General features: G+C 44.1%; 1 protein-coding gene across 1 annotated transcript in view; it reads left to right on the top strand.

Annotated features, from left to right (window-relative positions):
• The window catches only part of LOC132830416 (integrin alpha-E-like), a 396,956-nt gene that overhangs the window by 257,278 nt on the left and 124,884 nt on the right, over window positions 1-14,794 (top strand). The gene's annotated exons all lie outside the window — the stretch shown is intronic.

The raw sequence follows: 14,794 nt of genomic DNA, 5'->3' as shown, positions 1-14,794 counted from the left end.
GCTAGTATTGAGGTAGCCCCTGATCAGAGTGGCATAAATATGGCCACTATAGTGCCTGCCACTGGCCTAAATATGGCTGCAGTAACAGAATTAGCATGCCTGCTCTAGCATTTAAATGAGGTCATAAGTTAGAACAGTGATAACTTTGAGACGGAGTTATCTCGCATTACAGGATCTACTTTGAACAAAGAATCTTACAAATTAATATACAGGGAATTCTGCACAAACAGCAGCTGCAGAAGTCTGTAGGAGACAGTTTGGCAGGAAATATCTAAGAGCAGGCAGCCTGAAATTTGTAACAAGCATTAAAGAAAAAAATAGGATTCCACAATAATAGAAATAGATGATAAGGGTGGGATTATGACTTGTAAAAATTTCGGAGATCAGACAAATTCATTGAGCTTTGAAGTGATTGAGTTTTAGTCTTATCAATGAGAAATATGATGTTTTATTAGGTAAAAAGAATTAGTCAGAATAGGGACAGTAAATTATATCCCAGAAGACAGTGTCTGACTAGAATGAGTTATAATGCACCTGCAAGATAAAGAGGGGTATCTAACTAAGCCTTCAAGGTTTCGTGGGACCAAAACTGCTCACAACTCATTAACTAAAGAATGCTAACCGTAGGTATAAACATAAAACTCTATATGTAACCAATTTTATAGTGGAATTAATATTATGAATCTTATAGCAATTACAGTAAGAATTAACGCTTTTGATTCTGTAATTAGGACAGCAGGAAATATAAAATGAGTAACAGAACTTGATAGGGATAGCAAAGAATAAAATGAATAACAGAATTCAAGCAGTCCTTAGAGATAAGCAAGTCTGGGAAATGTCCAAAGGGATATAACCATTAACTTTGGAATGAAAATTAATAAGATGCAATGTAAGATCCCAAGGCCTGATGATTACAATGTCTGATAAGCATCATGAGATCATTGGGATCCTAGGACTGTCCATTGGGTGTCCATTATTGATCAGGTGTTTCGCAGGATTGGATGTATAGATGAAGGGTGAAGGAACAATGACAATGTTGCTGCCTCAGGCGACTGACTGTGTGGAGTTTGCACATTCTCCCTGTGTCTGCGTGGGTTTCCTCCGGGTGCTCCAGTTTCGTCCCACAGTCCAAAAATTTGCTGGTTAGGTGAGTTGGCCATGCTAAATTGCCTGTAATGTTCGGTGAAGGGTTAAATGTAGGGGAATGGGTCTTGGTGGGTCGCGCTTTGGCGGATCAGTGTAGACTTGTTGGGCCAAAGGGCCTGTTTCCACACTGTAAGTAATCCAATCTAATCTAATAATTGTAGCATGAAATGTATAAAAATGCTATATCCCACTGGGGAAATCAGAGCATCATTGACCAGCACTGAGACTCAGAAGGAAAGGGTGTAATTAGACAAGGCGATACTGATAGGAGATTCACATGTGAGGAGGACAGACAGGAGATTCTGTGGCCACAAGGAGACCTCAAGATGGTGTGTTGCCTCCTAGGTGCCAGAGTCAAGGATGTCTCTGAGCAGTCGCAGAACATTCTGAAGGGCGATCAAGCAGAGATAATTGTGCTCATCAGTACAAATGACATAGGGAGATAAAGGGATGTGGTCCTGTGAATTGAATATAGGAGTTAGGTAAGAAGTTAAAAAGCAGGACCTCAAGGGTAGTGATCATCGGATTACTCCCAGAGTCACGTGCCAGTGAGGATAGAAATAGAAAGAGAGGCCAGATGACTGCGTGGCTGAGGAGCTGGTGTACGAGGCAGGGTTTTCGGTTTTTGGATCATTGGGATCTCTTCTGGGGCAGAGGTAACCTGTACAAGAGGATCAGGTTGTATTTGAACCAGAGGGGAACCAATATCCTTGTGGGGAGATTTGCTAGTGTTACCCAGGAGGGTTTAAACTAGGACATAATCATACTACCAGCAGACAAAGGCAGAATGACGGTCATCCTGGACAAATCAGAGTACACTCAAAAGGCAGAACAACTACTTGCAGATACCAACACCTACCAAAAGAGGGAGTTTGACCCCACTCCATAGCTCACCAATAGGATAAACAACACACTGAGGAATCTACAAAAAAATGGACAGATAACCAGGTCTGACCTACAAAGAATGAAACCAGAAAGCAACAACACCCCCAGATTCTATGGGCTACCTAAAGTACACAAACCAGACATCCCACTCAGACCCATATTATCACTACCAGGAACACCATCACACAAACTGGCTAAAGAGCTACAGCAGAAACTGAAACACCTGATCAGCGGATCCAGAAACTCCATACAGTCAACACAAGAATTCTTGGACATCATCAGAAATATACACATAGACAAGGAAGAAACCATGGTCTCATTTGATGTAACGGCACTGTTCACCTCTATTGACAAAACCCTAGCCAAAGAAACAAGATCCACCCTGCTGGACATACAGAACAGACAACAGAACGTTGAACCTATTAACAAAGACGGCATACTTAAACTACTGGACCTGTGCCTCACAACACACTTCACATTCAACAACCAGATATATGAATAAATCAACGGAACACCTATGGGCTCACTGATCTCCGGACTCATAGCAGAAGCAGTAATGCAAAGGTTAGAAAAAACAGTTTTAACGCAAATACAACCCAAACTCTGGGTCAGATATGTGGATGACACCTTTGTAATCATTAAAAACACAGAAATAGAGAACGCACACCGGATCATCAACGCCACACTCACAAGAATCCGATTCACGAGAGAGGAAGAAAAGGACAACCAGCTCCCATTCCTAGACGTGATGGTACAGAGAACACCGAACAGAGAATTCACCACGAAGGTACACAGAAAAGCCACACACACAGACCAAGTCCTGAACTATGAAAGCAACCACCCAACACACACAAACGAAGTTGCATCAGGACATTATTCAGAAGGGCCACATTGCACTGCAGCACACCAGAACTACAAAAAGAGGAAGAAGAACACCTATACAAGGTATTCACCAAAAACGGATACCCACGCAATTTCATCAACAGATGCCTAAGGGAAAGACAACGAAATGAGGACATGCCACAACCCAAAGGACTGGCCACACTACCATACATTAGGAGCATTTCTGAACTGACAGCCAGACTGCGCGACCACTAGGACTCATAACAGCACACAAACCAACAGTCACGCTCAGACAACAACTCACCAGGACAAAGGACCCAATATCCAGCATGAGCAAAACTAATGTAGTGTACAAAATCCCATGCAAGGACTGCACAAAAGACTACATAGGACAAACAGGAAGACAGCAAACAACCCGCATCCATGAACACCAACTAGCCACGAAACGACACGACCAGCTATCCCTAGTGGCCATACACTCAGATGACAAACAACATGAATTCGACTGGGACAACACCACTATTATAGGGCAGGCCAAACAGAGAACAGCCAGGGAATTCCTAGAGGCATGGCACTCATCCACAAATTCTATCAACAGACACATCGATCTAGACCCTATATACCAGCCACTGCAGCGGACAACTACTGACAACCGGAAGCGGCAGATTCAAACCACTATAAATGCCGGAGGAATCAGCACAGAAGCGCTTCACAGGAGGCTCCCAAGCACTGAGGATGTCACCTAGAAAGGGGACGAAACGTTTGCAACAAAAATTCCCAGCTCGGCGAACAGAACCACAACAACGAGCACCCCAGCTACAAATCTTCTCACAAACTTTGAGGGTTTAAACTAGTTTGGCAGGAGGGTGGGACTCTGAATAAGGGAGGGGCCATTGAGAAGTCAGGGAAAATGCATTAGCCTCCGAAAGCTATTCAGGATAGCTGGGGCACAGTAAAGGGAGGGAAAAGATTCTGGTTTAAAGTGCATTCATTTCAATGCATGAGGCCTGACTGGTAAGTAGCTGAGCTCAGAGCATGGATTGTCTCAGGGGACTGAGACAATATAGCTATAACAGAAACATGGCTGAGAGAAGGACAGGACTGGCAGCTCAGTGTTCCAAGATACAAAAGCTACAGGCACAGTAGAAGTAGAAGTAAGCGAGGAGGGGGAGTAACCCTTTTGATAAGGGAGCACATAACAACAAGTGCTTAGAGAGGATATTCTTAAGGGCTCATCAAATGAGGCCAACTGGTTAGAACTAAGACACAAGAAAGGATGGTCACTCTGTTGGGACTGTATTATAGATCCCCAAACAGTCAGCGAGTATTAGAGGAGCAGATGTGTAGAGAAATTGCAGATACCTGTCTCTTAACAGAGTCATATTGATAGTAGATTTTAATTTCCCCTGTATTGACTGGGTCACCCAGAGTGTAAAAGGTCAAGATCTAGTTGAATTTGTCAAATGTGTCCAAGAAAGTTTCCTAAATCAATATGTAGAGGGCCCTACTCAGGAAGGTGCAACATTTTGGGGCGGCATAGTGGCTCAGTGGTCAGCACTGCTGCCTCACAGCACCAGGAACGCGATTTCGATTTCCACCTTAGGCGACTGTCTGTGTGGAATTTGCACATTTTCCCGTGTCTGCGTGGGTTTCCTTCGGGTGCTCCGGTTTCCTCCCACAATCCAAAAGATGTGCAGATCAGATGAATTAGCCATGCTAAATTGCCCATAATATTAGGTACATTTGTCAGGGGTAAATGTAGAGGAATGGGTCTGGGTGGGTTACTCTTCGGAGGGTCAGTATGGATTTGTTGGGCCGAAGGACCTGATTCCAGACTGTAGGAAGTCACATCTAATCTAATCTTAATGTTGGACCTCCTCATAGGAAACAAGGTCAAGCAAGTGACCGAAGTGTCAATCGGAGAGCACTTTGGGTGCAGTGACCATAATTCTCTTAGTTTTAACAGTTATAGAAAAAAAGGTAGGAGATGTCATCGGGTTAAGGTACTAAATTGGAGTAGGGCTAATTTGGGGACCATTAGGCAGGATCTAGCAGAGGTTGATTGGGTGAGTCTGTTTGGAGGAAAAGGAATGATTGGCAAATGGGAGACTTTTAGCAGTGTGATATCAGGAGTCCAGGGACAGTATGTCCCTATTAGAGTGAATGGAAAAGCTGGCAGGTTGAGCATGCCTGGCTGATGAGGAATATTGAGGCTCTGGTCAGGAAGAGAAAGAAGGCATGCATTGGGTTTAAACTATTGGGCTCAAGTGAATCCCTAGATGACTATTAAAAAGTGTAGGAGCACAATTAAAAGGGAACTCAGAAGGGCAAAAAGAGGATATGAGATGGATCTGACAGATATCTTATGGTTTTATGGTCTTGTGATAATGTTAAATATCATCCCAAGAGGCTCTACAGATATTAATAGTAAAAGGGTAACAAGGGAGAGAATAGGTACTGTTAAAGATCAACATGCCCATCTATCTGTGGAGCCACAGGAGATGGGGAGATTTTTAATTACTATTTCTTATCAATGTTTACTGAGGAGAGAATCTTGGATGCTAGGGAAATAAGGGAAACAAGCATGGATGTTTTAGACCACACACACATTACCAGAGAGGAGGTGTTTGCAGCCTGAAAGAGCACTAAAGTGGATAAATCCCAATGGCCTGATCAAGTCCATGCTTGGACATTGTGGATGGCTAGAGAAGAAATTGCAGAGATTTTTGCTTCAACTTTAGCTACTGCTGAAGTTCGGGAAGACTGGAGGGTGAGAACAAACAAAGAACAAAAAACATTTACAGCCCAGGAACAGGCCCTTCAGCCCTCCAAGCCTGAGCCAATCCAAATCTACTGTCTAAACCTGTTGCCCAATTCCTAAGCATCTGTATCCCTATGCTCCCTGCCTACTCATGCATCTGTCCAGATGCATCTTAAATGAATCTACCATGCTTGCCTCTACCACCTCTGCTGGCAACGTGTTCCAGACACCCACCACCATATTGTGGGCAGCACGGTGGCACAGTGATTAGCACTGCTGCCTCACAGCGCCAGAGACCCGGGTTCAATTCCCGACTCAGGCGACTGACTGTGTGGAGTTTGCGCATTCTCCCCGTGTCTGCATGGGTTTCCTCCAGGTGCTCCGGTTTCCTCCCACAGTCCAAAGATGTGCAGGCCAGGTGAATTGGGCCATGCTAAATTGCCCGTAGTGTTAGGTAAAGGGGTAAATGTTGGGGTATGGGTGGGTTGTGCTTCGGCGGGTCGGTGTGGACTTGTTCGGCCGAAGGTCCTGTTTCCACACTGTATGTAATCTAATCTAAACTCTCCGTGTAACGTACTTGCTGCGTGTAACCCCTTAAACTTTTCAGGGGGATAGTGGTAGTGGGTCGTGTCTTTTGGTGGTCAGTTGGTGGACATGTATCCTGGTGGTAAGTTTCCTACTAGTTTGTCAGATATCGTGTTTTTTACAGTTCTTGCATGGTATCTTGTAGATAAACTAAAGTATCTAATGGATCTTTAAGGTTCATTAGTCACTGATTAAATGTGTTGGTAGGTTTGTGGGCTACCATGATGCCAAGGGGTCTGAGTAGTCTGGAAGTCATTTCTAATATGTTTTTGATCTAAGGTAATGTGGCTATAGTTTTTGGTTGCGTTGTGTCTGCTTGTTTGGGTTTGTTTCTGAGGAATCAATGGATTTTGTTTATTGGGTACCCATTTTTCTTGAAAACATTATTTTTTTTCAGCCTTTTGGTAGTTCTTGGATGATACAGGGTAATCTCGTTCGTTGAAATAACGTCTTGAAGCAGTTCTATTTGTGGGTATTAGGATGATTGCTTCTGAAGTTAAGTATTTGGTCTGTTTGTTATTTTCTGTAGACACTAGTTTGAAGCTCTCCATTAACTGTACATTCAACTGTCATGTCTGGGAATGGGAGTCTGTTGTTGTTCTCCTCCTCTTTTGTAAGTTTAGATACTACCAGCAAAACTAATGGCATCTACAAGATACCATGCAAGAACTGTTTAAAAAAAAACACTACATCTGACAAATTAGTAAGAAACTTGCCACCAGGATACATGAACAGCAACTGGCCACCAAAAGACATGATCCATATCACTAGTTTCTATACATACAGATAAATAAGGACACTACTTTGATTGGGACAACACAGACATCCTAGGACAAGTGAAGCAAACACACGCATGAGAATTCTTAGAGGCATGGCACTCTAACCAGGACTCCACCAATAAACACATCGATTTAGATCCTATCTACCTTCCCTTGAAACAATAACAGAAATGACATCACCCAACTTAAGAAACCAAGACCTATTAATAGAGAGGTGGGATATATCACCAGCACTTCACTGGAGACTCTCATTGATTATGTTACCTAGTATGGTGATGAATCATCTGAAATCAAACCTTCAAGGTCAACGAGTTAACTTACATACTTATCATCAATCTTCTCAAAAATCATTTACGCGAATGTTGCCAGGACTAGAAAGCCTGAGGTAGAGGGAGAGGATAGGACTTTATTCCTTGGAATGTAGGTGAATGACAGTTGACCTTTACGGGCGGCACGGTGGCACAGTGGTTAGCACTGCTGTCTCACAGCGCCTGAGACCAGGGTTCAATTCCCGACTCAGGCGACTGACTGTGTGGAGTTTGCACGTTCTCCCCATGTCTGCGTGGGTTTCCTCCGGGTGCTCCGGTTTCCTCCCACAGTCCAAAGATGTGCGGGTCAGGTGAATTGGCCATGCTAAATTGCCTGTAGTGTTAGGTAAGGGGTAAATGTAGGGGTATGGGTGGGTTGCGCTTCGGCAGGTCGGTGTGGATTTGTTGGGCCGAAGGGCCTGTTTCCACACTGTAAGTAATCTAATATAGTCTTATTGAGATATATAAAATCATGAGGGGCATAGATAGGATGAATGCATATAGGGATGGGGGAACTGAAAACTAGAGGGTGTAGGTTTAAGGTGAGAGGAGAAAGATTTAAGAAGGACCTGAGTGGCAACTTCTTCACGCAGACAGTGATGCGTATATGGAATAGGCTGCCAGAGAAAGTTGTTGAGGTAGGTGCAATAACAACATTTTAAAAATATTTGCATAGGTACATGGATGGGAAGGGTTTAGAGGGATATGGATCAAATGTGGGCAATTGGACCTAGCTGAGTGGGCACCATGGTCAGCATGGGCCAATTTGAGTTGAAAGGCCTGTTTCCATGATGTATTGCTGTATGACTCTATGACACCAAGTGCACAAAATTATGACAGGCATGGATAAGGTGGATAGTTGGAGTCTCTTTCCCAGAGTATAAATGTTAATTGTGAGGAGGCATTAATTTAAGGAAAACAGAAGTAAGTTCAAAGGAGAGTAAGAGATACGTTATTTATGCAGAAGATGGTAACTGCTGGAATGCACTGCTAGAGAAGGTGGGAGAGGTGGATACAATGGTAACATTTAAGAGGTATTTTGCCAAATATATATATAGAGAGAGGAAGGGAATAGAGGGCTATGAACTTTGTAGAGACAAAAGGTTTTTAGTTTAGAAAGGCATCATGCATTGGCTCTGAGTCGGTGGGCCGAAGAGCCTGCTCTTTTGTGTACTGTGTTTGGTCAGTATGCAGGTGGACTGGTTAAATCAGGTTGGTAGCGGATCTCAAGAAAGGAAATTTTTGGAATATCTACATGTTTATTTTTGAAAAAGCTTTGTGGTAGACCCTACCAGGGAACAGATGTTCGCAGGTAAAGGGACGGCTGGAAAATGGGAAGTCTTCAGCAATGAGATAACAAGAATCCAGAGAAAGTATATTCCTGTTAGGGTGAAAGGGAAGGCTGGTAGGTATAGGGAATGCTGGATGACTAAAGAAATTGAGGGTTTGGTTAAGAAAAAGAAGGAAGAATATCAGGTATAGACTGGATAGATCAAGTGAATCCTTAGAAGAGTATAAAGGAAATAGGACTATACTTAAGAGGGAAATCAGGAGGCAAAAAGGAGACATAAGATAGCATTGGCAAATAGAATTAAGGAGAATCCAAAGGGTTTTTACAAATACATTAAGGACAAAAGGGTAACTAGGGAGAGAATAGGACCCCCCAAAGATCAGCAAGGCGGCCTTTGTGTGGAGCCACAGAAAATGGGGGAGGTATTAAATGAATATTTTGCATCAGTATTTACTGTGGAAAAGGATATGGAAGGTATAGACTATGGGGAAATATATGGTGACATCTTGCAAAATGTCCAAATTACTGAGGAGGAAGTGCTGGATGTCTTGAAACGGTTAAAGGTGGATAAATCCCCAGGACCTGACCAGGTGTACCCAAGAACTCTGTGGGAAGCTAGAGAAGTGATTGCTGGGCCTCTTGCTGAGATATTTGTATCATCGATAGTCACAGGTGAGGTGCCGGAAGGCTTGAGGTTGGCAAACGTGGTGCCACCTTTTAAGAAGGGCGGTAAAGACAAGCCAGGGAACTATAGACCAGTGAGCCTGACCTCGGTGGTGGGCAGGTTGTTGGAGGGAATCCTGAGGAACAGGATGCACATGTATTTGGAAAGGGAAGGACTGATTAGGGATAGTCATCATGGCTTTGTGCACGGGAAATCATGTCTCACAAACTTGATTGAGTTTTTTGAAGAAGTAACAAAGAAGATTGATGAGGGCAGAGCAGGAGATGTGATCTATGTGGACTTCAGTAAGGCATTCGACAAGGTTCCCCATGGGAGACTGATTAGCAAGCTTAGATCTCATGGAATACAGGGAGAACTAGCCATTTGGATACAGAACTGGCTCAAAGGTAGAAGACAGAAGATGTTGTTGGAAGATTGTTTTTCAGACTGGAGACCTGTGACCAGTGGAGTACCACAAGGATCTGTGCTGGGTCCTCTACGTTTTGTCATTTACATAAATGATTTGGATGCGAGCGTAAGAGGTACAGTTAGTAAGTTTGCAAATGACACCAAAATTGGAGGTATAGTGGACAGCGAAGAGGGTTACCTCAGATTACAACAGGATCTTTTTGCAGCAGAGAGCGACGGGAGCTGGGCGGAAGTTCAGGCGGAGCGCAAAGCCGCTCGGGAAGCTAAGTGATTGCTATTAGAGTGGGTGTGTTCTAAACCCCAGGTCCTACAAAGTAGGGTCTCCCTCCCTCCCTCCTCCTCTAACCTAAATTAAGAGTCCACAGACTTGCCACAAAAAGAGGGTCTAAGGAAGTTTGGATCGAAGAGTGAGGCTTCAGCTCAGGAGTCTTTGACAAGGAGGTTGAGTGAAGTGATTGCGCCACATTTGAAGAGGGTGAAGACATGACTGCCCAGCTGGTTCAGTGTGCTACGTGCTTGATGTGGGAGGTCAACGACTCTGGTATGTCTGGCTCGTACATGCGTGGAAAGTGTGTGCACATTCAGCTGTTGACCGAGCATATTGCAGCGCTGATGAAAGAACTCGAGGACCTTAGGCTTATCTGAGAGAACGAGATCTTTCTGGACAAGACCTTCAGTGAGGTTATTACACCAATCATGCCAGAAGAGAGCAGACGATGAGGAAGGCAGAGAGGAGACAGGTGCAAGAGACCCCGGGAGAAGTAGCTGTCAGGAACAAGTTGAGGCTTTTGGAAACAGTAGAGACTGATGACACTGCCAGTTTGCAAGGCGGCCAGGTCTGTCAATCAAAAGTTGGCGCAGAGGCAGAGCGGAAGAGTCTGACATCGCACAGAGCCATGGTAATAGGGGACTCCATCGTGAGAGGAACTGACCGGGGTTTTTGTGGCAGCAGACGGGATTTAAGGATGGTGTGTTGCCTTCCTGGTGCCAGGGTGAAAGACTTCGCGGACAGAGTGCGGGAAATCCTCAAGGTCGAGGGTGAAGAGCCAGAGGTGGTGGTACATGTCGGCACAAATGATGTCGGGAAGAAGAGGAGGAACACACTACAGCGGGACTTCGGAGAACTAGGAAGAAGGCTGAAAAGCAGGACGTCCAAGGTGGTTATCTCCGGTTTGCTTCCAGTTCCTCGGGCTGGTGTGGCCAGAAATGGGGAGATAATGGACTTGAACGTGTGGTTGGGGAACTGGTGCAGGAAGCAAGGATTTAAGTTCTTGGATCACTGGTGTATATTTTGTGGTAAGCATACATTCTACAAGAGAGACGGTTTGCACCTTAGTAGGTTAGGGACCAGCATTCTGGCAGGCAGGTTTTCTACTGCAACACCGCTACGTTTAAACTAAGTAGCAGGGGAAAGGGACAAACTGGATGTTTAAAAAGGAAATTGAAGGGAAAGTTAGAACAAGAGAAGTCAGGAAAGACAACTGTATCAATGAGGCAGAAAACTCGGAAAGGGATCATGCTGTAAGTTTGAGTGAAATAGGGGTTGATGGGAGAGGTGAGAGCAGTAACAAATTAAACATACTATATATGAATGCACGAAGCATTAGACATAAGATGGATGAGCTTGAGGCTCTTTTGGAAATTGGCAGATATGATATTGTGGGGATAACTGAGACGTGGCTTCAAGTGGACAGGGCCTGAGAAATGAATATTCAAGGCTACACGTGCTATTGTAAGGACAGACTGATGGGCAGAGGGGGTGGGGTGGCCTTGTTGGTAAGGGAGGATATTCAGTCCCTTGCGTGGGGGGACCTAGAGTCATGGGATGTAGAGTCAGTGTGGATAGAGCTGCAAAATACTAAGGGTAAAAAGACCCTCTTGGGAGTCATCTACAGGTCACCAAACAGTAGTCTGGATGTCGGAAATTGGCCTGTCGCAATGATGTTACTACAGTTGTTATGGGGGATTTTAACATGCAGGTAGACTGGGAGAATCAGGATGGTATTGGACCTCAAGAAAGAGACTTTGTGGAGTGCCTCCGAGATGGATTCTTAGAGCAGCTGGTGCTGGAGCCGACCAGGGAGAAGGCAATTCTGGATCTGAAATTGTGTAACGAACCAGAATTAGCCAAAGACCTTGAAGTAAATGAGCCATTGGGAAGTAGTGACCATAATATATTAAGCTTCAATCTGCAATTTGAGAGGGAGAGGGTACAATCAGAAGTGACAGTACTTCTGTTGAATAAAGGGAACCATGGAGCTATGAGGGAGGAGCTGGCCAAAGTTCAATGGTGCAATACCTTAGCAGGGATGACCGTGGAGGAACAATGGCAGATATTTCTGTGCATAATGCAGAAGTTGCAGGATCAGTTCATTCCTAAAAGAAAGAAAGATCCCAGGAGGAGGCATGGGTGGCCGTGGCTGACGAGGGAAGTTAAGAAACATAAAGTTAAAAGAGAAAAAGTATAACATAGCAAAGATAAGTGGGAAAACTGAGGACTGGGAAGCTTTTAAAGAGCAACAGAGGATTACTAAGAAGGAAGTACGCAGAGGAAAAATGAGGTACAAAGTAAACTGGCCAATAATATAAAGGAGGATAGTAAAAGCTTTTTTAAGTATGTGCAAGGCAAAAAAATGGTTAGGACTAAAATTGGCCCTTTGAAGACAGAAACAGGGGAATATATTACAGGGAACAAAGAAATGGCAGAAGAATTAAATGGGTACTTCAGATCTGTGTTCACTGGGGAAGACACAAACAATCTCCCTGAGGTAACAGTGGCTGAAGGACCTGAACTTAAGGGAATCTATATTTGCCAGGATTTGGTGTTGGAGAGACTGTTAGGTCTGAAGGTTGATAAGTCCCCGGGGCCTGATGGTCTACATCCCAGGGTACTGAAGGAGGTAGCTCGGGAAATCGTGGATGCGTTGGTGATTATTTTCCAGGGTGGCTAATGTTATACCACTTTTTAAGAAAGTTGGGAGAGAAAGCAGGAAATTATAGACCAGTTAGTCTGACCTCAGTGGTGGGAAAGATGCTGGAGTCTATTATAAAGGATGAAATTGCAGCACATCTGGATAGTAGTAACAGGATAGGACAGAGTCATCATGGATTTATAAAGGGGAAATCATGCTTGACTAATCTTCTTGAAATTTTTGAGGATGTAACTCTGAAGATGGACGAGGGAGATCCAGTAGATGTAGTGTACCTGGACTTTCAGAAAGCTTTTGATAAAGTGAGTCATCTCCACATCACTCCTGACTTGTGCCTTTTAATTGGTGGACAGGCTTTGGGGAGTCAGGAGGTGAGTCACTTGCTGGAGTATTCTAAGCCTGTGACCTGCTGTTGTAGCCACAGTGTTTACATCATGACTCTAGTTGATTTTCTGGTTAATGATAACATCCAGGATGTCTCTAATGGGAAATTCAGTGGTAACACCATTTGGATGTCAAGAAGCAGTGGTTGTTGTCTCTTATTAGAGATAGTTATTGCCTGACGTTTATTTAACATGATTGTTGATTAGATTAGATTAGATTAGATTAGATTACTTACAATGTGGAAACAGGCCCTTCGGCCCAACATGTCCACACCGACCTGCCGAAGCGCAACCCACCCATACCCCTACATTTACCTCTTACCTAACACTACGGGCAATTTAGCATGGCCAATTCACCTGACCCACACATCTTTGGACTATGGGAGGAAACCCACGCAGACATGGGGAGAACATGCAAACTCCACACAGTCAGTCGCCTGAGGCGGGAGTTGAACCCGGGTCTCTGGCGCTGTGAGGCAGCAGTGCTAACCACTGTGCCACCGTGCCGCCCAATATTATTTGCTACTTGTCAACCCAAGCCTGGATAGTGTCCAGATCTTGTTGTAATTGAACTGGACTGCTTCAGTATCTGAGGAGTTGCAAATGGTGCTGAACATTGAGCAATCATTAGCAAACATCTTACTTCTGACCTTGTATTGGAGGGAAGGCCATTCATGAAGCAGCTGAAGATAGTTGGGCCTAGAACACTACCTGGAAGAAAGCAGAGATGTCCTGGAGCTATGATGACTGACTCCAACAAAACAACTATTTTCCTATGTGCCAGGGTAATACTGTAGGGTTCAGAAGATATTTGTCAGAATGTTGCCTGGGTTATAAGGTGAGGCTGATAAACTGGGACATATTGACTTTTTTCACTGGAGAAGAAGTTGAGAGGTGATCTTACAGAGATCTTACATGAGGGGTATTGAGAAGATGAATGGCAGGTGTCTTTTCCCTATGGCGGGAGATTTCAAGATTAGAGGACATATTTTTAAGGTGAGAGAAGAAAGGTTTATGAAGGCATCAGGGCAATATTTTTACACAGAGAGTGGTTTGTGTGTGGAATGAGTTTACAGTGGAAGTGGCGGATGCAGATATGTTTACAACATATAAAAGACATTTGGAAAAATACACGAACAAGAAGTGTTTGGAGATGTTTCATTTGGATATGAGCCAAGTGTAGGTAGGTATAACTAGTTCAGTTTGGGATTATGGTCAGCAATGGACTGGTAGGACTGAAAGGTCTGTTTCTGTGCTGTATGTCTCTATGACTCTATGACCAGTGGAGAGTTTGCCTACTGATTCCCATTTATTCCAGTTTTGCTAGGGCTCCTTGATGTCACACAGGGTCAAACATGACCTTGATGTCATGGACATCACTCTAACCTCACCTCTGGTATTCAGCTCTTTTGTCCATGTTTGAATCAAGGCTGTAGTGAGGTCAGAAGCTGAGTGACCCTGGCGGAATCCAAACTGGGCATCACTGAGCAGGTTATTGCTGAGAAAATGTTGCTTGTCAGCACTGTTTATGACACCTTTTATTAGTTTACTGATGATTGATGGTAGACTGATGGGCAGTAGGTGGCCTGGTTGAGTTTGCTCTGCTCTATGTGTACAGGACATACCTGGGCAATTTTCCAGTTTTTCGGGTAGATGCCAGTGTTGTAGCTGTACTGGAACAGCTTGTGTATGGGTGTGGCAAGTTCTGGTACACAAGTCTTTCAGTCATGTTTGAATGTTGTCAAGGCTTTTAACCTGTGCAATATCCAGTGCCTTCAAACATTTCTTGA

The sequence above is a fragment of the Hemiscyllium ocellatum genome, chromosome 31 (genome assembly GCF_020745735.1).
Source record: "Hemiscyllium ocellatum isolate sHemOce1 chromosome 31, sHemOce1.pat.X.cur, whole genome shotgun sequence".
Lineage (NCBI taxonomy): Eukaryota > Metazoa > Chordata > Chondrichthyes > Orectolobiformes > Hemiscylliidae > Hemiscyllium > Hemiscyllium ocellatum.
Note: the sequence above shows the minus strand (reverse complement) of the source record. Positions and strands in the feature narration are given on the sequence as shown.